This window comes from Meriones unguiculatus, chromosome 7, assembly GCF_030254825.1.
Source record: "Meriones unguiculatus strain TT.TT164.6M chromosome 7, Bangor_MerUng_6.1, whole genome shotgun sequence".
Classification (NCBI taxonomy): domain Eukaryota; kingdom Metazoa; phylum Chordata; class Mammalia; order Rodentia; family Muridae; genus Meriones; species Meriones unguiculatus.
This window is the reverse complement of record NC_083355.1, coordinates 32,094,183-32,118,428: the sequence shown is the minus strand read 5'-3', so window position 1 is coordinate 32,118,428 and position 24,246 is coordinate 32,094,183. Positions and strand designations below refer to the sequence as shown.

Genomic DNA, 24,246 nt, shown 5'->3' with positions numbered 1-24,246 from the left:
TCACCTATCTAAGCCTTGCTGCAAAGCTCCGTGGTGCCCTGTCACAAACTTAGTTCAAGGATAGGGTCCAGAGTCGCCTGCTGGCCCCACAAGTCCAGCCGAGGTGAGAATCAAAACTCATGAAGCCACGCCACAGGTGCCGACTTTTAACCCAGTTCATCCAAGCAGGTGAAGGAAAGTCTGCTTAAACGCCCTAACAGAAACATGGTGGAGTCACTCAGCCACAACCCAGGTGTTCGGGGGGAGAGGGGGAGGAGAAGGGCAGAATATAGGTCCCGTCTGGTGCCAACACTGCAAGCCAAACGTATTCACCAGAGGCCGTTCTCCCACTGGAATGCTGGGATAATAAGGTCCTTTCAACAGAAAAAAGAAAAACACATATATGGAATGCCAACTCTTTACTGGCTCTTTCTGGTCCTTCTCCACAAATTTATCTGAGTTTGTGAGAGTCTGCCTAATATTTAAGATATTCTGATTTGAAATGCAAACAGAAGCACTGATACAGAAGATCATGGCGCCGAGGCAGGCCCTTGGCAGGAGAGGGCACACTATTCCCTCTCTGCTAACCCTGCCTTCTACAACTACCTAAGCTGACAGCTTGAAATTAACTCATTCAGTTAATAATTCAAAGCCACGGGCTGGACAAGTTTTAACGCTTCCATGCTGGTTTACAATTAACCCAGCCCTGGCGTTCTCAGGTGTTTGATTTTTAATTAGTCTATTGATTAATCAGTCTGGTTAACAATTCTTTATTTCTGGGGCCCTTTACTTTGTCTGCTAGTCTTGTTAAGAGAAGAAGGGGGTTACCCTGGCTCTTTTCTCCTCTGAACCCCTCCGGATTACAGTCCCATCATGCTCTTGAGACTTGGTGGATACAATATCAAGACCGAAAGCCTGGCACCCACGCGGCCTCACACAAACGAAAATACCGCCTTTGGGACTTTGTACGTTCATCTGATAAAATGGGATGTCAGATTCTGCTCACAGGGACCTATGCATGCCATATGAAGAAGAGACTCACAGAACAGCACCTGACCCGGGTACAGGCTGGGCCCTCGCTTCCCTCCCTTCGTGACTCAGAGCTGACATCTAATCTGAGCATTGCACCATCTTTCTCAGCAAAGCCAGAAGCAGCTGAGAAGGTGCTAGTGCTGCCCCAGGGACTATCTCCCAGGGACAAACGCAAAACAAATCACTCAGCGACAGGAGGGCCCCTCTTCCTGGCGACGCACGGTGTCTGTTCAGTAGTTCCTGGCCTGCTCTGTTCCTAGGGGTTGCACGGGCAGACTGAGGTCACCCCCTTCTCAGAGTTACATTGCTCTGTGCCATGCAGCTGCTCAGAACCCACACTCCCATCCATCCCAAGCTTCCCCACGACAGAGGAGGAAGCACTGTCAACAATGAGGCCAGTGACGTCTGTTGTCACCCCGACATAGCCAACACCGTGGCCACCCTCGACAGTCATGAAAAAACGACCAGTGCCAACAGTCCACCAGGGGACCGCAGGAGGTCGCCGGACAAGCTTTCTCAGCATTTCCCAAAACTTCACCAAATGACAGGGAGGCAGCCCAGTACGGAAATCCCTGGTAGCGGAGACCAAGGAGGAGAGGACAGCACCCCGACGTGTTTCCCATCGCTCACCCTCAGTGCACTGTGCTAGACGGTAAGCTCCTACCCGTTCTGCAAAGCCCAGGTAAGAAAATCTCCCCTCTGCCTCAGCTCAACTAACAAAATGTGTCATTCTCGGAGCTGCGTCAGACCTCAGCTCCACTGCAACCTGTCATTTTGGCTGTCTGCATTCTCTGTGATGCTCAGTGTCCTGGTGTCAGGCTGTGTGTGTGTAAGGGGGGGAGGGAGGAAGGGACGGAGGAAGGAGAGAGAGCTTGTTCATGGAGGTCAAAGGACAACCTCAGGTTTCATTCTTCAAATACCATTCCACATTTTAATTTTTTTAGAAAGGGTCCCTCAGGGGTCTGGAATTTGTCACAAGAGCCAGGCCAGCTGACCAGTGAGTGCCAGTGATCAGTCTGCTCCTGGGCCCCTCCTCCCTCGGAACACTGGGATTACAAGGGCGTGCTCTTTTGTCTTCAATGCGTTCTGGGAATTGAACCCAGGGCCTCTCACAGACCTTACCAACTGAGCCATCTCCCCAGCCTGAGACCACTAACAATCCATAGATGTATTACATTAACATTTACTGTTTAGAAATTTAGGTACATTGTTTTGTTTTGTTTATCAGGAATATACATACACCTCCAGCTAAAAGACCAACCCAAGACACAAGGCCTCTGGAAAATTCCACTGTAGGATCCATGAAAGAATGACCAAGTCTTAGAATTATTACGGGAAAAAGCATCTTTACAGGTCCCATGCCAGGGAGGGTGTCACGGAGAGCCAAGGGGACTGGGCCACAATTTGAAAGATTCATTCATACAGTGACTTCGTGTGCAGGGGCTGCTTGAGAGCAGGTGACGCACCCCTTGGCTCTGAGCCCCCGGGGCCTGAGGTGGTGAGCTGCTTTAACGTCTCCCTCTCTGAACCCAACTAAACCTGGAACCCTGGAACCCTACCGAACCCAGTGTGGACTGCCTGTTGCTGGATGACTGCACCTGCTGCTGGCACCGACTGCAGAGCTGCCCGGGCCCACAGGGTGCCACACAGTTGGCCCAAGTGCAGAGGACCTGTGTGCCTAGGCCATGCCCTTGGCAACTGCAAAGCCAACCTCAGCTAAAGGCAGCTGGGAGCGAGCACGACGGCCCATGTGGGCAGCACTTCTCCCTGGTGCCCCTCAGGATTTGGGATCTAGCATCTTCTGGTAGCTTCCCACGGGGCCCTGTAACAAGCCTCCGGGGAGCGACCTTGAGCCGCACTGTTCCTAGGCCTACAGGAACAACCTCAGGCAGCAGCAGGAAGGGCTGCTCCAGTGCAGGAAGCTATGTCCTTTCTGAAGCCCTCAGCTCTTCATGGAGCCCTGAGTCAGGATAGGAGCCTCAGAGTCCACTTGAAATATCATGGGAAAACAGCCCCCAAGCTACATCTGTGCTCCGCCTCCATCCATCGCGGCCTTCAAGTAATACCCACCACCTGCCAGTTTCTCATTTTCTCTCTTGCAACAACTTAAAATTTAAAAGAAAAAAAAAACTTAATCACAATTCAGGAAAACACACCCACGCATCTTGCTCACTAAGCGTGAAGCCATCCCCTCGCTCAGCTCGGTCTCGGCTCCACTACTGAGAGTGGAGGAGACGGAAATGTCATTTTACACCAAAATGCTGCCTCCTCCTCAACCTGGGGGCCCCACCTGCCTGTGTGTTTGCAAGGCTAATTCCAGTCTCACTATTTGAATACGCTGGCAAGCTGAGAAAACAAGCCAATAGTTCAGAGGATCCAAGGCAAACTCCATCTGACAGCCCCAGCCCTGATGGCTGCCAAGACTGATTGACTGGCTGGTTATATTTAGAGGTGGGGGGGGGGATCAAACAGTGTTGGGCCTCCAAACTCAAGAACGCTGTGTTGAGAACAACAGACTAGCAAATAACCAGCCGACGGCCATGCGGCTGCATCATCTGGCATCTGCGAGGCACGGCTGGCTTCCATAAACCACGGGGAATTTCAGAAGCCACCCACACCACTGCAGAAAAGAAACAACAAACAACAGGCAATTAAGGCCGGTTCTGCCCCGGCATCCTCACAATTATTATTTGGCAATAAATAAACAGACAAATAAGATCCGGTCCTTGCTCCCCATCACCTCTGTGTTCCTGTTCTAAGACAGCTCGACGTGGAGCAAAGATCACGCCGAGGTTCCGTGGCCAAGTCGTGAACCCTGGGAGGCTGCCTGTACAAAGAAAAGCTTCTGCTTTAAACTTGACCCTACCTCCGTAGGTTGGCACACTCCCGTAACCCCAACCATCCAGAGAGTAAGCCCAGAGGATCACGAGTTCAAAGCCAGCCTCAAACAAGTGAGAGACATTGTCTCAGAATAATATTTTTTTTTTTTTATTAATTCAGGCAGGATTGGTAAAGCCTTACAAGCATAGGAGTTCAGCCCTCAGAAACTGCTTTTTATAATTGTTGCTTTTTAGCTTTTTGTTTGTTTACTTATTTTAATAAAGCTAAGACTGATAGCTCATGATTATAATCCCACAACGGGTTCCCTGGGACTTAAACATTTTGGCTAGTTCCAAACGAGTAAGTGACTCTGCTTCAATAAAAAGGTGGACTGTATCTAGGCAAACACCGTCTGGCTTCTACGCACATACGAACACACTCGTACCCAACAACATATAAGCACACACACGCCCATAAAAAACTAAATACGTCCTCTACTGTTAACTACTACATGTGTAGAAAAAAAAAGAGCTAAGTTGCACTTCCCCTCTCCTCTAAAAGATGGGAACACCAGCTTAGCCTAATTGGAGAGCAGGGCTATTATTTACAGACCCCAATACCGTTACCTACGACATCCCAACAGGTGCTGCCACATACATGATGTCATTAAAGGGTGGTGCGGTTTGGAGGAGTCCAGGCCATGGGGACAGACAGGCTCCGGCACAGAAATGGGAACCATCAGAACTACAGACCTGGACAAACTGCTTTGGCGAACCAGAGTTTCCCCGGCTGCAAGGCCAGTCGGGATAACTTAACATCCACCAAAGAGAGGGCTTCTCCACTCTTTCAGCATTTACGGAGACTCTTACGACTCGCCAGACACATGTTACGGAGGACGCTCAGACATGGCTGGTAGGTGGCTCAGAAGTAGAGTCCTGGCCTTGCATGTGCAGAAGTCTGGGTTTTATCTTCAGCAGCAGGGAAGAAAAAGATGCTAACAGAGATACAGGTATAAGGCAAAGAGACAAGATGGGCTGGGTAAAGCTCCCAACAACGCCAGCCACGCAGGGAGTGTCCACACAAGGGACTAATCTGCAGGGTTGACACTGTCTGTCTAAAGCAGGAGTTCACAATGCGTGGGTCGGTATATAAATAACCCTTTCACTTAACACCACTGGAAAACCCAAGATATTTACGCTACAACTCGAAACAGTAGCAAAACTACAGTTACGAATTAGCAACGAAAAGAATTTTGTGCCTGGGAGGGTCTCTACAACATGAGGAGCTGTATTAAAAGGTTGCAGCACTAGGGAGGTTGAGAACCACTGACTGCTCCAGAGTCTCTGTGCCAAGAAGTACCACCAACGCACCTCTCTGTGACATATGTGCTGCTGGTCCCCATATTCCCTGTGGGCTCCGTGTGACTTCCGCTCCCCCTCTCCAAGTTCCCCTGAGCACCCCAAAGAGCACATACGGGTCCGTGTACGCTGGGTGAGATGAATGAATGGAAACGCTACAGCTCTGTGTGCCCCAGGGCCTCCGCAGCACCCCCCAGGGACAAACACAGAGTTCAGAGAGTGCACCCCGGGCATTCGTCACTTTCCCCATCTGCTGACCTTCAAGGGAGCGTTTGTGTGTGTCACTGCGTCTCGGCCCAGGATTTGTGTCTCTGAACAGAACTGGCTCTTTGCAAACAGTGAAATGTTTTCTCTGAAATGAAAGCCCGTTCTCTGGATATCACTGCTAACAGACAGGAAGTGCTGCGAGGTCTGAAAAACAGACGGCTCTGGGTTGCATTTTTTTTCCTTTAATTCTGTTTTGTTTTAATAAATTGAGGCTTTTGTTTTGTACAAAAAAAAAAAAAAAAAAAAAAAGAATCTAGTGCCATGGTGGATAAAAGCCAGCAACGCTAAAAAGAGAACAGGGAGTGGGGGGAAAAATGACAACAAAGGGAAAAAGAGAAGGAGGAGTTGTGGAAAATAAAAGGGCCCAGGCAGATCTGAGCAACAGATCCAGGTTAACAGAGCAGAAAGAACATGCAGGACCCAGGTGTCCCGACTGTTCTGTTTTTAGGACAAGTCTGCCACAAGTAGGGGTTCTGGGCTTGAAGGACGGGAGGGGGGGGAGGTCGGTCACTCACATTCAAATCCAAGGACAGAACAGATGCTGCCCTTCTAGGGGGTGACAAGGGGAGCAGCATGGTTTTTGTTGTTTGTTTTCCCCCTTGTAGGCCTGAAAGATAAAGAATGGGGAAAGGGGCTTCACAGAATCGTTGGTCAGCACATGGGTGGGAAACTGGGCTTAAATGCAAACCCATTAGAGAAGCAGAACTTTAATTTATCAATTAGACACCATCTGTGGATTGTGCTCCTTGGAATAACTGTTGAATTTGACAATGCACTGCGGCTTTACAAAGTTTCTGCCATCCTTGATGCTGTTTAATTAAATTTCTGCACTTAACTTTGATTGCACTGCAAGCCTGATGCCTTCCCCAGATTGAGTTCCTCGGCCACCTGCTGTGTTGTAGCCAAGCGTGTTTCCAGAGCAGGGTAAAATATGTATTTTCTTTGGTTTTTTTTTAAGCCTCGTCTTTTCTCAGCCTCCACCCTAGGGACTCAGGGCCCCTGCTGCATGAATGGACACTGTCTCCCAACTCAGCCCAGCCTTAGGCCTGTACCACCCACATGAGATCTTTCTGTTCTTTTATCCTGTCTCACTGAGTTAACAAAACACAGTCCTAGATGGTTACCAAATGCAAGGAGAGGCGACTTAAAATAGAATCAAATAAATGATCATTTAAAGCAACAGAGAAGGCAAGCCTCAAGTGGCAGCTGCTTCTGACCCTGAAAAGACAAACAGGTCAGCACAAGGCGGAGGAGGCTCCAGGACTCACCCAGGGTGAGCAGCTTTAGGAAGGCAAGGTTCCCACAAGGTACACAGGATTCTCCATTAGCCTTTGCTCGTTATGTTTTTAGTGACAAAAAAAAAAAAAAAAAAAAGTAAGAGCAGACCACTATCTTACTTCCTGTCTCCAGAGACCCAAGTTTCCTTTATCAATCAGACAGGGAAGGAATCCTACAGTGTTCGTTCCTGTGACTTATGCACTTAGCACAGTCTTCAGGATTTTTTTTTGGACAGTTGGCTAACATTCTATTCTACGTGTTTGGTTTACCCAGTCATTAGCTGATGGATGTTACCTGGTTTCTATCTTTGACCGCTACAAGCAATGCTGCAATGATCGCTGATGTTCAGATACCTATCCAAGCTCCTGCCTTCCAAATATGGCGTGGCTGTGTGCATTACATGTAATACATACATGTATTTGTACACGCACATTGCATACATAACCAGAGGTACTATTGCTGGATCATATAATATTTCTATGTCTAATTATTGGAAAACTACCATGGCTGTACCATTTATATTCTCAGCAACATACAGATGCATTTCAACAGCTTTATTCTTTTTTTCTAAAATGTTTTAATATTTATTTATGAGGATTTTGCTTATATATATGTATGTGTACCACATGTCTGCCTGGTGCCTATGGAGGTCAGAAGAAAGTATACAATTAGGATTCTCCGAAACACTGGGTGTGATGGCACATTCCTGTAATCCCATCACTCAGGGAGGTAGAGGCAGGCAGATCTCTGAAATCGAGGCCAGCCTGCTCTACAAATTGAGTCCAGAACAGCCAAGGCTACACAAAGAAACCCTGTCTCATAAAACCAAATAAAAAAATTAAAAAGACTCTCTGAAACTGGAGTTACATGTGGTTGTAAGCCACCATTTGGGTGCCGAGAACTGAATCCTGTCCTCTGCAAAGGCAGCCATCTCTCCAGCACCTCTTTTTCTTCAAGATAGCACCCCCTGTAGCCCAGCCTGGCCTTAAACTCATTCTGTAGTGAAAAGAGACCTTGAACTCCTGATCCACCTACCTCCCCCTCCTAAGTTCTGAGATCACAGACATGAGTCACCATAGCCAGGTTATGGAGTGCTGAGGTTGGAACTTTGTGCCTTCACACAAGCACCAGCTGAGCCCCCCCCCCACACCCCCTGCAGGAGGAGACAAATGTTTTTCCTGGAGATGTTGGGGATTGCACCCAGGGCCTCATTCACCCTAAGTAAGTGTTGTACTGGCCTACATCCCCAGCCCAGCGGCTCTCATTATTTAAACAGAAACTTTCCAATTACAATTGATATTCTTGAGCTGCGCACTGCCATCTCCAGGCTCATTCTGAACCCAAATAGTCTATTAATGGTACTATGCGAAGATAAATAATTTAGTGCAGATTTTGGTCCAGCAGAAACTCTCAAACCGTAGCATATAAAGAGAGAAGAAATGGGTGATGGGACAGGCCCTGTGAACACGCATGAAAAATAAACTTGGCACGTTCCCAGCCCCCCTATAACCACATGGCTCTTCCAACTTAAAACCTCAAGTTCAAAAGATTTATGGACTAAAACTTCAGAACTATAAAATAAAACGTTCAGGAAATGTAGTTGCAACAGTCAATGGATCATTACAGCAGCCACTTAAGGAGCCATAAACCCACAGGGCAAACAGAATTGGGTCCGATATTCATTTCCTCGGTGGGCCAAGTAGCTACAGGCACATGACTTCACTCCCTCCCTTTCCAGACACGGGGCTCTGGGAAGCTTTCATCCCAAGAACACCGTAAGATCCTGATTCAGAGGATGAACTCTTTTGTACCTCAAAACACAAGCAATACCACAACCCTTCAACCCGTCCCTATCCCAGAACAAAGCTACGGAAAAATGCAGCTGGCCTGAGCTGCAGGCCTCTGACGCTGACAGGCAGCTTTCCTTTGCTCCAAGGGTTCTCGCCTCCTCTAGCACCCAGGTGATTCCATGGGTCACTCCACAGCCCCAGCCCAAGGACAGGTTACAATGCTGGCTAACTTCCAAACGCCGAGACCAGAGGCCACCAGGGCATCTACCCTTCCAGGGGGCTAGTTATCCTGACATCTGAGATTTACGGTAGCTACTTATGAAGCCCTCCTTTTTATGTCATAATTTTCAGGATCTGTAGGAAGTAAAAATCCACTGTTCTACCTTGGTAAGGCTGACCACATACATGGGAACACTGAGCCAGGATCTCCCGGGATTTTACATTACACCATGTGTGTGAATTTGGGAGTTTAGCTATGGCATACAGCCCATGGGCAACACGTTTGTCTTACCAGGCCTGAAGCCCTGGTTCGATCCCTAGCGTGCGGGTGCGGGTGGGGAAGAAAGCACGGTGACTCTTCTTGGCACACACCCGTTTGTGTTAGAGGGGGGACACCACAGACCTCCCCTCACTCTGAGTTAATATTCCACTTGTTACAGTCCGTGGCAAATTCTCTGGACAAGTTCAGACCGTCAGGATGATGTAGCGCAGACCCATGCGGCAGCTCTGCACCCTGTAATTAGCCTCTGCTGAATTAGTATGGACCCAGACGGAGGTGCGAGGGGTCAATTATACCACCAAATGAAGGGAAGAGAAGACACTTGTCTAGGCCTCTGGTTCTGACTTAAATTAACTTTTAATATCAAGCAAAATGCTATAGTCACTTTTCCCATTTTCTGAAATTTTTCTTCTGGGGAAGTAATAAGGTATTTTTTAAATTTTAATAAGACTAGGAAACTGAAGACAAGTCACTCCAGGAGCACTGATGCCAGTTCAGCTAACATCTTCTCTCTGTGGTTTCATAGGCATGGCCAGCAACAACACCCATTTTGGTGATGCCAGCGATCCTTTGGCCGTATAGCAGTCAAGGACATGGGGCTCAGAACCTCTGATGGGAAAGCAGAGGCAGAGTCCTGGTCAGGGCTTCCACCCTCCCGCCACCCCTAACTCCATCTTCCACTGGGATCTAGGAATTCTTCCCAAGGACCCAGCCCAGGAGGCAAGGAGCCCCTGGCACACTGCCAGGAAACTGAGGCAGAAGGAACATTGAGTTCAAGGTCAGCCTGGCCTACAGAATGTGTTCAAAGGAAGTCTAGGCAACTTAGTGAGGCCCTGTTTCACAAAAATAAAAAATAAAAAAAAAAATCACTTAAACTGATGACTAGAGATATAAACTCAGTGATAGTGTCTGCCTAGCATGTGTTAGGTCTTGGATATAAGCACACACTCCACACACACACACACACGACTCTTCTCATGATCAGAGGTTCCTGGGGGTAGGAAAAAGCAAAAGATATGAAAGAGAAATAGTTTCAACCTTTACGCCCATAACCCTCTGTAAAGCTAGGCCACTGTATGGTATTAGTATGGGTTTAACTGCCACGTAGGAAGGCCAGCTCTGGCCCTACACCCTAAACATTGGTGTGCAGGAAACACAAGCCTTCTCCAAGGGTCTTCACCCAGCTTCAGAAGCCCCCAGCATCTTTTCCTTTGCTTCAAGCAACCACTTCCTCATCCAAGGCAAAACGCTTTCTGGGAAAATTTCCACAGCACATCTCCGGTGCTGAACTAGGGTGACAGTGTGCAAACTGACTTAAGTGACAAGGTGGAGGGCCAGCTTCTCGGACTTCTCCCCACTACCAGGTCACATAGCTGCCCGTGGGGGAGGAGGTGCTACAGGGGAGCACTCACGGGGGAATGTAATAGTCTCCCCACTGCAGAAGAAACGAAGAGAGCCAGCTGGATAGGAAGCGGTGGTGGGCTCAGCTCAAGCCACAGCAGAAGCTTCAGGGGACAGGGAGCAGAAGACAGCCCTCTGTGTAATCTAGATGTCTGTCACCAGGGAACCACAGGACTGTAAGGCAGATGCAATTTCCCCAGCCAAGACCGGGCACACGACTGTCAGACAAAACTACCAATAATGTGACTGCCTTAAAGGGCACACTCTCACGACCTTGGGGGTCAACTTTACAAATAAAAAGGCTAAGGCTCAGACACACATGTCCCTGCTCAGATGCCAGAAGCGGGATCTGGAAGCCTCATCTTGCCGGCTTCATGACCCTTGAGTCTACTCTATGTCCTCTGTAGCTGGATTTGAAAGAAGTAAATGACCACACAGAGAACAGTGCGGCACAGTGGAGACTCAAAGCCACTTCTGCCTGGCTAGCTATCAGCAAAGGTTTCTCATCTCCCTTCCCCCACGCTTCGGGACCCAGTGTGGCCACGGGACTGAAGAGGGTAGAGAATATGCAAGGTTCCTTCTCCAGAGCCTGCAGAGCTGCCCCGTTCTGCTACCCGCTCTGAGATGTTCACAAGGAAACAACCTAAATGTATCATGAGCATCATCAAAGAACACAAGCGAGGGATAGTGATGGATTTGACCTTCATCTTCCCCTTCATGACTATATTTACAGGTTGACATGCATGACACTTTTGCTATAAACCCTGTGTGACTGTTAGAAGCAATGTGAAAAACCAACCCTCCTTTATCTGCTCTAAAGTCATTTTCCGTAAGCCCCTCTTGTGGTATTCACAACATCCTTTAACCTCTCTGGACCAGCCTCCAAGATGCCCCTACCCTGGAATGATCAGGATCCTACATCTCACGTTCACCGTCCCACTCCAACCTCATTTCTCCAAATGATCCCTGTGATAACTTCCTAGTGTGCCCACTGGCCCTTATGGTCCTAACTCCAGGGACAGGGCTTCAGCTGCAAATCTAAACTCCTGAATGTGGTCCACAGGGGACCCTGAACCTTAAGCAAAGCTACAGTCTCCAGAAAAGCCACAGGCCATAGGCAGTAGAAGCAGCCGAGAGAAAAACACCTGAAGGAGTTTTTCTAGTTTTTCAGGTACTAAAAAAACCAAATGCTATCTATAAAACAAAACAAAACACACAAAGAAAACCCCCACGAAGGCCTTCCTTTTCCTCTCTTTGCCCTCATTTTCTTTCTGGTTTTTCTGCTGTCTTTAGGGGCAAATAGTTACCACAGTCTGTAACTGGGAATCAGGAGACCTCTCTTGAAGCCTAACTTACCAGTGCCTGGAGGAGGGGAGAGGGGGGAATCTCCCAAACAGCAGTTTCGTAAGATGTTCCAGAGGACTAACCTAAATCAAGATAGAGGCAGGAAAGCAGGGTTGTGACCAACTGACTCATTGGGAACGTGGATGGCAGGGAATCTTGGCTGCCCTTATCAAGTCCATGTCAAAGGTGAGGTGAGCACAGACTTGGTCAAGGGCAATGGCCAACCTAGTTAAAAAGAAAATTATTTCTTAATCTTGACTGTGAGTACTCCTCCCTGGAGCACAGTCATTTCATATTTACTGATGGAATCTCCATGAGTGGTAACGCAATCCTTCCACTGTGAAAACATGCAAAAGCCCCTAGACTGAAAATTATGTCCAACAGGTTGTGATTTCACACTTAAGCGGACAGGATGCGGCCACAAAGGCCTAGAAAGGGAGCTGGTGGCACAACTGCACTGGCATCATTGTTAATAAGCAAGCGGAAGTGGCCTGGGCAGAGCGTTCTTTGCCCTGGCAAGTACAGAGACCAGGACTACGCAAGCACAACCCAATGGGGCCTCAAAAGCACAAGGTCTAGCATGAGTCTGGAGGCCTCCATCTTCCTGCTGGGTTGCGATCCAGGTGGCTGCATCCAGCCCTGAGAAGCATAGTCCTTCAGCTCCTGGCCACTGCCTTCCTAATGCTGCATTCCCCAAAGGGAGCCAGGCTTTGAGGGAAATCCTGAGGCCTAAGCCATCTAGTTGCTGTCACTGGGAAGAACAGAAACCCCACGAGCAGACAGGAGCTGTGGCCAACTGTGAACGCAGCTCTTGGTTGTCCAGAGACTTACAATCCTCTCCTCCATGAGAAGAGATGCCTTTGTGGCAGTAAACAAGGCTGTGCTCAAGGAGAGCAGGGGCCAGGCCTGCTTTGTTTTCTCGGGAAGGCCTGAATCATTAGGGAGAAAGCAAAGCTGAGCAAGCTAGCTAAAAACAATTCAGCCTGGGGAACTGGGGAGGGTCCCCCTGAAAGGGCCAGGGCAGCTGGCAGGGCGGGGCCACGCTGGCAACTCAAAAGGGTCCAAAATAACCACACCAATTTGCACACGAATGCGCACACACAAAACCCCTGGCAAGGGCATTCAAAACCAAAAGGGGCTACTAATCACCTGTTTTAATTTTTTTTTCTCTCCTTAAATTAGCTGCAACCAAGAATTTTCAAACTCCCAAGTACAATACACAGCTTAGCATTTTCATACACCTGTAAAACCACTAAGTAGAACCCCTTTACAAAAGACTCCAACTTAGAAAGAAGCAGTTCAAATACAGTTCTTATCAAATATGAACAATGGAAAATGATTTAGGCAGAGAACATCAGTCACTGGAAATTAACATTTGAAAAAAATTTTTACATAAAAACCATCTGGGTATTGAGATGGTGGTACACTCTGCTAAACCACAGGCATAATTAAAGAACCAGGAACCTAGGCAGTACATGGTAATGCTGGGAGTTTTGTCTGTTTCCTTCAGCATCTTTTATTGTTTCCTTTTTTTTTTTTTTTTGAGTCTTACTTAAATCTTACTATATAGAATCTTACAAGATAGAATGTATTACCTTTCCTCCCTCTAAATCTAAAATACTGCCTATGTCACATACAGATCTTCTATACCCTAAGAGATCTACCCAAGATCAACCTGGACAAAACAGCATCAAGAAGGCAAACATGAAGGCCATGGCCACCCTGAAAGAGGCTATGCGAAGAAGCCAGAAATGGTTTGTGAACAGAGAATAAGGTTCAAAACAAAGTGTGTCGTTCTCCTTGCTCCCAGCCACTCTCCCTGTACTATGGCTTAGAAACAGACCAATAAGCAGCTGTCATCTAAATGGCACTATGCATCTTCTAAAGTGCCCGGTGACTATCTTGCCTATACAATTCAGTGACCTCAGAGAAGAAAGCTGTATCTCAGAACGGTCGAGAGGCATTTCCACGACCAAAGAAAAGTTCTTAAGAAGTGGATCAGCACCTGGAACCCATCCAGGCCACTGTTCTTAAAAAAAAAAAGCACTGCCAGGCCTTGGAGCAAAAGAATCATGTGTTCTGTGTAACAGTCCCCGGAATCGGCATGTGACTGTCCTTCTCTGTGGCTATGTTGAGGGTAAAGACACAGGTTTCACCAGCGTGTTGGCCTGCTTCCCCAAGTGGCAGACCCCAGACAGAGAAGAAAGAGAAAAAGGTTGGGAGACCAAAAGGGAAAGACATGAGGCATACACACTGTTCAGGTCTCAAGGGGCTACTAATGAAGGCTGATCTAAGGATGGGTCTGTGATCGCTAGAGGACAGGTGGGGCCAATCGATAAATTTCCCCTGTAAGAGTATGTAAGTGTGAAAGAAAAAGGGCCAACTGATAAGTTCCCTGGGAAAAAGTGCAAATTGGGAGAGTAGGGCCAATCTCTGAACTTGCTTAAAAACTGATAGGAAAATGGAGCAAGAAAGCAGTACTCTATCTTGTGGTTTCTGGGCCACTATATGAACTCCGGATCCTGGTGACCATTTTACCTAGCGTATGCAAGGCCTATGTCCTTCATTATTTGTTCCATTGCTCAGGCAGGTGGTCACATTGTATCCACAGTCAAAATACAAGCAGTGATGAATGTCTATGCTCGGCTTTCTTTCTCCATTTTGGAATCCCAACCTAGGGAATGGTACCACCCACAGGGGAAAGGTCTACCCACCCAATTGACTTAAGATACCCCCATGGGCATACCCAAAAGACCATGTTTTAGATTTCATCAAGTTAACAATTGAGGTTAACCATGAAACGGGGACAACCCAAGGAGGAGAGCAGTGATAAGGAGCAGAGAGAGCCATGGTGAAGGAAGCCCCTGAAACCGCCTGCAATAAGGCTAAGAAAACCTTGCACTTCACAGTTACAACGGCCATCATAGTAGCCCCCTTTCTCCTGGATCTTCCCCACGCTGAACCATTTGAAACCAAGAAGACCTTTGACTTACGTACGACCCAGAAAACAGTCATAACACTGACCACAGGCTCCACATTTTTCAGAATCTATTTTCAACACTCAGTCTTGTGGCCCCATAAAACCACTTCCACTTTTGCCTTCTTGCGTCTACTCTCTGCCCAAGCAGCTGGAGCTCTCTTCAAACACAGTTAATTATATCATTTTCTGGCCCTAAGCTTTCAGGACGGCATCCCCATCACTCTGTCTCCAAGCTCTTAGGACCATGTTTCATCTCTAGCTCATTCTCTGTGGGTCTCAAAGTTCCTACACCTGGCCCCTGCTTCCCTCTTTAACTAATCTGCTATCTCTCCCCCATCAAATCCCCTCTGGTCTTTCCACTCTGCCTTGCTGCTAGTCTCATTTACAAACTGGCTCCTTCCCGAAAATACCCATTTGCATGCAGCACCCAAAGTTCCAGTGTTCTGTCTCTTAATTTTTATGTCTATCCAAATGCTATCCTGGCCTGATTTCTATTGCTACAACAAAATAACTGTGATTGTGTAATTTATAAAGAACAATTTATCTGGTTCGTGGTTCTCAGAGTTTGGAGTATAAAGCATGACGTTTTTGCTGCATCCGGGAGGGCCTTCTTGCTACACGCTAACACTGTAGAGGGCATTGCGTACTAGCTTTGTTATCCCCTGCTCTTCTAACAAAGCCACTAATGCTGTCTTATGAGGTCCCCTCTTCACAAGCTCAACCAACAATAATTGCCACCCAAGGGCCCCATACCTCCAAATGCCATTAATATACAAATCTAGACTTTCGGTTTTTAACATATGAACTTTGAGGGGAATACAATCAAACCGCAGCAACAGCAGAGACCTCCCCAAACATCCCTTATTCCACTTGTCAACAGCATTCACCACTAGCTGGAATCATATTTTACATTTACTTATCATCTCTCCAACTAGAACATAAGCTGCCCCTGGGGCATCTACATTAACCACCCAGTTGATGCCCGTGTCCCCAGTATGCCCCCTCTCTGACAAAATATCCTGAGCAAACAAAATTCCCATAAACAAAGTGCAGAATGGAATCTTGGGTCATTCTACATCTACAAGACCCACTCCAAAGCTAAACTCCCCAGACTAACCCACTGACCAACAGTGCAAGCCACATCTGGGCTGCTGTTCACCGTTGTATGCTCCGCAGACCAAGAACACTTCACAGATGGACTTCCCAATGGTTTTGACAGCAGAACATTATAGCTATGAACTTCAATTTGGCAAAATGCTCCTCCTCCACAAAAATATGTATTCTCAGGGCAATGCTGAGTTACAAAAAAAAAAAAAATTACTTTACTCTTATTGTATTTCAAATTTCATCCGTAAAAGTTCTGCGTATATTTGTTTTCTCCTGCTGTGGTTATGAACACCTATACCAGAACCTCAGGATTGCTTCTCAGCCTGCAAAGAGTAAAATATTGATTATGTGGCCCCTTTACAAAAAGAAGTTTAGTAACCCTTGCCACAGACTTACAATTCCTCAAAATGGGTAAGGAAATACATGGGCTCCAAGACCACCCCAGGCAGCATCCAGGACTAACCAGGGCTTAGGAAACAACAGGCCCAGGCCATAAGCCCTTCTTCAATTTCCTGGGAAGTAGGGGCGGCAGGGAGGGGGGAATCAAGTTTGTCTTGGTTAGGGTTACTTGTGTGGTGATGAAACAGCATGACCAAAAGCAAGGGAAAGAGCATTTGGCTTATACTTCCACGCACTGTTCATCATAAATGGAAATCAGGATAAGAACTAAAGCAGGGCTGGAGCCTAGAGGCAGAAGCTGATGCAGAAACCAGGGAAGGGCGCTGCTTACCAGCTTACTCCCCACGGCTTGCTCAGCCTGCTTTCTGACAGAACCCAGAACTATCTACCCAGGGGTAGTCCCATCCACAGTGGGCTGGGACCTTCTCCATCAATGATTAAGAAAATGCCTCATGCTTATAGACCAGTCTTATAAAGGCATTTTCTCCAAGGCTCCCTCCTCTCCGGTGCTTGTGTGAAGTTGATACCAACCACCCAGCACAAGGTTAAACTCTTGAAATCCACTGAGCACAATGAGGTGAGATCCCACAGAGAAAGTAAAAAATCCTGACTCAGCCAATAGCTTCATGGGTGGAATGTCATCATTGACTGGACTCCATCACTGCCACTCCCTAAGGAACTAACCACAGAAACACTGTTCCATGTTAGAAATAGATGCTCCTCTGTCCACAGTGATGTCACACATCAGTGCACCAAGTCACGGTAAGCCACCCACTCCTAGAAGGTACTCCAGGACACATGGATCCCAACGCAAGACAGGAAAACTCAGCAGTACTTTGAAGCCTGATCAAATCCATCCCTGGACCTCTGTCCAGCGAGGAAGGCACGATCATACCTGTTCCAACTTTCCCCACAGCGGGATATGGAGAACTTCAGTGGGAACAGAAGGCTCTTTCCAAAACCCACCCTATCTTGGCCATCCCAGGTTCCATAATAGTCTGGGAAACAGAGGAATTCCGACTCTCCCTGAACTGTCAGGACACCAGGAGAATAAAATGTGTCTTTCTCTGGAAGAGAACACACTTTCGGGAGCTGTCTGGGGAAAGATGGGCCAGTGGGCTGCTGATATTCAAATCATTAAATGACTCAACTTTCCAGAAATAAAAGGTGTCACAGTGGGAAATTCTCCATCTTGACTTCTCTTTCTGGCTTCATCAGAGGAAAGCCGAGGAGCAGGGAACCAATTAACTGCTAAGCATTTCTTTAAAATGACAAGACTCTTCTTCACCAAGTCCAGTCATTACTAATTTCCTGCTTTCCACGCCCTGATCCTCACACCACACTGTGAAACTGCAGAGTGGGCAGAAAGGCTGAAGAACCCTTAGAAGAGGCTGGGGCGGAGGTTGGCCAGAGCCACTGCCCGCCTAAGGGACTCCATCTGAGTTAAATACATGGAGCCCAGGAGGAGACCAAGGAGCCTGGATACATGAAATGGCTCCTCTAAGGCCCAGACTCCAGGCCAGCACGACTCCCCCTCACTCAGGGGGGGACACATGCCTCTGCCCTTTGCCCTTCAATACCAAGTCCCATGAGGAACAAGGACACACGCGCCTAAGAGCCTTCTTTACTGTGGGTCTCCCTTCTCTTCTCCAAAGCCCTAAAAGTCCTGTTTCTCTCCAGCTCCCCACAACCCTGTCTCTAAATCAGAGAAGCAAATAGAGTCCTCGGTTCAGAAATCAAAACACACACTAGCTCTCCTTCATCCACTGCTTTATTTTTTGTGGTTTCAGCTCCCTACAGTAAACTCTGGCCCAAAGATAATACATGAAAAATTATAGAAATGAAGAAGTTATAAGTTTTAAATAACTGTCAGCACAGTGTATTCTAAAAATTATCCATTATTTTATTTGCTGTCAACTTTCTACTAAACTTCTAAAGACACACACACACACACACACACACACACACACGGTTAGATACAGATCTATGAGAAAAACAATATATATTGTATAAAACTTTCAGGCATCTGAGGATCCCCACAGGAAGAAGTCTACTATAAATAGAACTGGTGGCCATAGATCTCTCTACCTAGGAAAAAGATCTAAGAAGAACATCCAAAGAGGTCCTCAGTGCCCATAAAGAAGCAGCAGGCAACCCCCAACCTCACACACTGCTGAACCTCAAAAGTAGGCTGGTAAAGGAAAATCCATCATGGTTCAGGTCCATGACTTAATATTCAATCATCCACTTGACAAGTATTTCTTGAGAGCCTACTACGTGCAGGCGCCTGGTCAATGAAAACACAAGAGTTAACAAGCAAGGTTAAGAACCCAAACCTTCTTGGGTTCCTCCAGATGTCTCCCATGTCCTAAGGGTGAGAAAGGGCTCCCACCGTCTCCTCATTCACTGGTGGTCTCACACACCCATTCATTGTATCAGCACAAACTGTGGTCTGGCAATGTCTTGATCGGTGGGGATGCCAGAACTTATGGGAAGAAGAAACACAGGATAAGTCTCCTAAGTGGGAAGGGTAGGAGGCTGGGGTCTGTTTGGAAGCTACGTAAGCACCCTGTCTTTGCTGGAATGGCACACTGATCTGAATAATGGAAGGTGTTACTGTAGACCAGAGAGGAACCAAGCACTCGCCCCAGCACCACGTGAGCAGAGGTAACGGCTGTGGCTCCCGCTGGCGTGGCCCTCCCACAGAAGATACGCGGCCGTGCTGCCTACACCTAACCAGCCCCTCCATAGACCCTCTTGGGTCTCCCAGACTCGCCAGCTTCTGGGTGGGTCTGGCTAGCAGAAGTCAGCATTCAGAGAAGTCAAGAAGCTGAGGTTGGGCAGTAGGGTCCAATCCCTGCTTGATGGGCTACCTGCCTCTTCCTCTGCACCCAGCACTCCCTCCCCACAAACCAGTTCCAGCCATGGCACCTTGAGCAAAGGGGCCGTGACTACTTGGTATTACTGGGCATAGCATCACTCCCTGTGGAGCACCAACCCCTGTCCCTTCCTCTTAAACCTCAACCTGTTCTATGAGCTATATGACCCCTACTGGGACCCTGACTAACATGAGACAGTGAGAACAAAGTCTCAAAAATGCTATGGGTGAAGACATGGAGGGCAAAGGGGGTAGAGAAGGAGGGGCTAAAGGCCAGGGGGATGCCTAAGCCAACTAAGAAAGTTGGATATTTATTAACTGTCCCCAGGCCAGGGAGTTCTCTCAGCAAGGACACAAGAGGCTTCTCCACCCAGCAAAAACTAAATGGTGGGTGTGAAGAAAAGTGGCTGGAAAGGAGGGTCTGTGTGACCTCGAGCCTTAGCGGCAGGTTTATTTAGCTATCCTGGAATAGTCTCTGAGGGCCAATTGCAAGGGGAGAGGCCAGCCAGGACCCCTGTGTTTCCAGATACATCCCTTTTCTTGGACATACTAGAAGCTGGCATTCACTCAGGACAAATAAGCGTAAGCCTTAACATGGCTATTCCAGAACTCTGCGCCTGGAATTGAAGGCAGAAAATAACATCAAAGCTATCAGACCATGAAATATGGTTCATGGTACTATCCTCCTGGGAGTGGGCACAGGCAGGTATACACACGTGCGTGCGTGTACACACACACACACACACACACACACACACACACAGACTGTTTATGGACACTGGAGCGATCTCAGGTGAAAGCACAGCCATCATTACCAGGAGATTTTGAAGATTATACCCTAAATAACTATCATTGGGAAACATGAAATCCTTAATACCAAGTAGTTCCATATGGTTCGTTTATAATTTACATGGCACCAGTCGGCAAGAAGCCACTAAGAGGATCTCCACCAGAGTCATTCAACTCTTTATTTTTTTCTCAATGGGCAGCAAAGGAAGAATGGTCGGGTAGGTGTTACTGGATTCTGGACCGCCCCAAAAGTAAAATTTTGGCTTCCTATGCCCTCCTTTGGGTTTCTAAGTATATAAGTTTCTCAAATTGTCTTCAAAAGGCCTGAAGGAAAGTATTTTCCACCATTCATCAGCTCAGTTTGACCGACATTAACTGCAGGCAGACAAGCTGGAACTCAAGCATGCCTGTGTAAAAACTGATTTAGAGGGAAAAGAATGGTCTATTTCTCTGTTTAAGTATTTATAGCACTGTTACTCGTTCCACAGTGCTTGGACACAAATGTATACAATTCACCCTGGTAATGCCGATCTTCCCAGTCCTTCCCTCCCTTTCCTCTTCCCCTGGTCTGCCGAGAGCCTTCCCGTAATTCTCTAATCACTGTCGGGATCACTCATAAATGTTAATTAGGAGGAAGATTTAAATGTTACTCCCCAGCTGTGCCACATGGAGAAAGCACGCAGCTCCGATGCTCTCCCTGCTAGGCCGCACTCTCCGGAACTGTTCCCCCTTCGCCGACCAGCTCAAGGACACATGCACATATGCTCACAATGCATGGATGCGTGCACACACGAACATAGACACACACAAACATACCCTGTAGGCCCCCAATTTCTGCTGTCCCCAGAAGTTAGATAGCACTGGCCATCAAAGGGGAGAGAGCAGGTAGGCAGAGGAGGGTCACAGTCATAGAACTGTGGGTCCCCCTGAGACTGTCTACTCCAGAAGAAACTTCAAGGTTTCTCTGGGCTCCAAATATCTCCTTTGGCCTGCTAGCAAAAACAAGACGCTATGGACTAGAAAGGAAGCCTATGGAGCATCATGTGGGCTGCAGACTTACAGGCAGCATCTCTGACAGTTAAAGCAAACGAGTATGAGCAATAGCAGACACATCCTGACTGAAAGGGTGGCTGAACATTGAGAAGTCTCAATACTGAGAGAGGATGTGACCTGGGCTGCAGAGAGAAACCAACTCAATCAGGCTACTCCTCCATGAGGTGACTTCCTGAATGTCACCTGAATGGTGGAGTTCACCCATCTTCTGTGGCCCTCAGTTCCTAATCTAAGAGGCCCATACTTGGTACCCTAGGAATGCCCAAGCACCGTGAGATGAGCTTGCTGCAAACACCAGGGAAGTGCAAAGCACGCTCCCTACCAAGCAGGGAGCTAAGCTATCCATTGCACGTACCCACCAGTCAGTGAGAGGAGGCTGCGTGTGCAGCAGAGCTTGGAGGAACTATGCACACCTCTGTGAACAACACAGCTGTGCGCTGCAGGGAGACAGGAACCAAAAGGGCCTTCTGTTCACTGTTGTACCTTAGCTCACCACCAGCCCTGAGCCACAGCAGCGCTAAGAAAGATGGCGCAGTGAAAGGACAAACAGTCAGACGAAGAAACCCAATATCCTAAGAAAGACCAAAGGATAGCTTAGGCGCCTTGAGGGGGAGTGGACAGCAACACCATTCCCAGATAATGGCCCAGAAGCAGCTGCTATGGGAAACTAGAGACAAACATCCCCTGCCAAGAGAGAAGCCACAGACAAAACGCCGGCTCCTCTGCTTCCAGGGACGCTGTGGGCAGAAACTCTGCAGAACATCCTAGTCACAGTCACGCAGAGAGGATGACCCCAATTAGAGAGCCCAGAGTGGCGATATTACGGTGCTAAGTGGAAGAGGCAGAGCACAGGCCTGAAGGAGGGGCTTATACCGTACAGAAACAAGTCAGAGGGCAGTGAGAGCAGGCAGGCCTGTGCGTGGGGCAGGTAAAAACTCTGAGCATGCTCTCTACTGTTAAAACAGGGTCTCACGTAGCCCAGACTAGTGTCTAACTCACTGGTAGCTAGGGATGACCCTGAACCTCTGATCCTCCTGCCCTGGGATCACAGACATGTAGCAGTGTTGTCCTGACGACTGAACCCACATCACTGTGCACGCTAGGCAAGCACACTACCAGCCCAATCGCATCCCAACCCTGAGTTCATTATTTTAAAACAATGTTTTGGATTTTTCTTTTTTAAGGTCTACTGGGCTACAGGTCCCATAATTCAAATGTTGACAGGCTGACAGACCACAGAATAGACGGGTTAAACCCTATTTTATCTAGAACATTGGTCAAGAGCACGCTGCTCTACATACAGTAAACCAAAGGGGAAGAGCCAGTTGCCATAATTCATTTCCAGGTAATGGTGACTGAGGAACACGGATTACTGAAAGGTCGGCCAGGTGAGATGCTAGCACATTTGCCACTCTGACCTCCTTGTCGCAGGACTGAGGCACTCCAGATAGAGCTAGGATGCAGCTTGAGGTAGTGCACCCCTGTGTCTCAGCACTCTGGAGGCAGAGGCAGGAGAGTACCCACAGGCTTGAACCCAGTTTGCTCTGTGTTTACTTCCAAGTCAAGCCTACAGGGTGAAAATGTCAGATTTTTTTTTTCTGTCTTAAAAGCACTTAACTACCCAGATGCAGTGGCACACAGCATTCCAGAGTTGAGGCAGGAGACGCTGAGCAGCAGGCCAGCCTGGGCTACCCAGCAAGAGTCTGCTTCCAAATACATGAATGACTGAGTAAGACAGAGAGAAAGATACACACGTACACGCGTGCGCGAAACACACACACACACACAGATGTTGGAGGGGTTATAAATGGCTATTCGCATTCCCATTGTCTTCTTCTGTATGACTCTGTTGCATCTGCCAGAATGCTGGTCGTACACACCTTTAGTCCAGCACTCAGTGGCAGGGGCAGGCTGCGCTCTCTGAGTTCACACAGAGATATAGGTCAGCCTGGTCTCCAGAACGAGTTCCAGGACAGCCAGGGTAACTCAGAGCAGGAGAGGCAGCTTCGCAGTAAAGAACACTTGCTGCTTACAGAGGACAGACTTTGGCTCCCAGCACCAACATCCGGTGGCTCACAACTCTCTACAACTCCAGCCCCTAGAGATCCAGTGCCCTCTTCTGGCCTCTAAGAGCACTGCACTCATGTGTACATATCCACACACACATAATGAAAAATAAAATAAATCTCTTGACCAGAAAGAATTAATACAAAGTAGGTATTATGGGTATTCAAGGCTGTATTTAAAATGTGTCATTTTACACAACTTTCAAGAAAAACAAGTGGGCAAGTAGTAGCAGCATCTCACTTACAATAGTGATAAGAGGTTTTCTTTAACAATGTTCTTAAAAGCCAGTGAAATGGCTCAGCAGGTCAAAGCGTTAGCTGTGCGAGCCTAGCAACTTGAGTTAATCCCCAGAACCCTCAGTGGGGGCACAGAACTGACTGCGGAAAGGTGTCCTCTGACCCCCACCTGTTCACCCAGGCACTGATGACCTCACGCACACACCTACACACCATATGCACATCCTTGCAGTCATAATCCAGTGGTAACAAGAGTATTAAGTTAAAAAAACAAAAACAAAACAAACAAACAAACAAACAAAAAAAGACACCAATACATGTCACTTAAGGCAATCACATTTCAGTATGGGTAAAAATCAGGAAACACAAACTGACCACTGTTTGCCTGTAACTGATAACCCTGCTTTTCCTCCTCCCTCTAGCACCTAGTCATCTACTGCAAAACATGCAGCCATCATGGCCTACAGCAAACACAGGACCCCACAGAGACAGGTCACTGAGTGTGACATACGTGTCGTGTGCTGCCCAGAGTCCTCCAACAGAGAAAGGAAAGCCGAACACGGACTTTAGCTGGAGACAAGAGACTTCAAGAGCAGAAACCCTGCTGTCTTTTGCATAAAGAAGAGAATTAAAAGAGACGGAGAGATACTTATCTGCGTAAAATAAAATACATGAAAAACTGGAGCTGGTGACCTGTCTCCGGGGAGAGGAAACAGGGAGGAGGGACAGGACACCAGAGGAATGATGCTTTCTGCAAACTCTTATATGGGTGTTTGTGTCCCGTGTAACAAATTAAGATGAAATTAGCAACCCTATAATTGAAGGCAGGCTGCAGCCACAGGGAAAAGCAGGCGTCGTGTGAAAGGGAGACGTCAACCCAGGCTTACAACCGCAGCATCTGCCTGCAGCCTTACTGGGGTGAGGTGGGAGGGGGGCAAACAGGGCCTGGACACTTCTCAACTGTCTTTT

The 24,246-nt window shown here is 47.7% G+C and overlaps 1 protein-coding gene and 1 long non-coding RNA gene across 10 annotated transcripts in view; one reads left to right on the top strand and one right to left on the bottom strand.

The window, feature by feature from the left end:
• The window catches only part of Msi2 (musashi RNA binding protein 2), a 359,282-nt gene that overhangs the window by 260,663 nt on the left and 74,373 nt on the right, over positions 1-24,246 (bottom strand). The gene's annotated exons all lie outside the window — the stretch shown is intronic.
• LOC132655175 (uncharacterized) lies at positions 797-7,591 on the top strand. The gene is made up of 2 exons (XR_009592850.1): positions 797-1,663; positions 2,240-7,591. It is a non-coding gene; the product is annotated as an uncharacterized LOC132655175 (long non-coding RNA).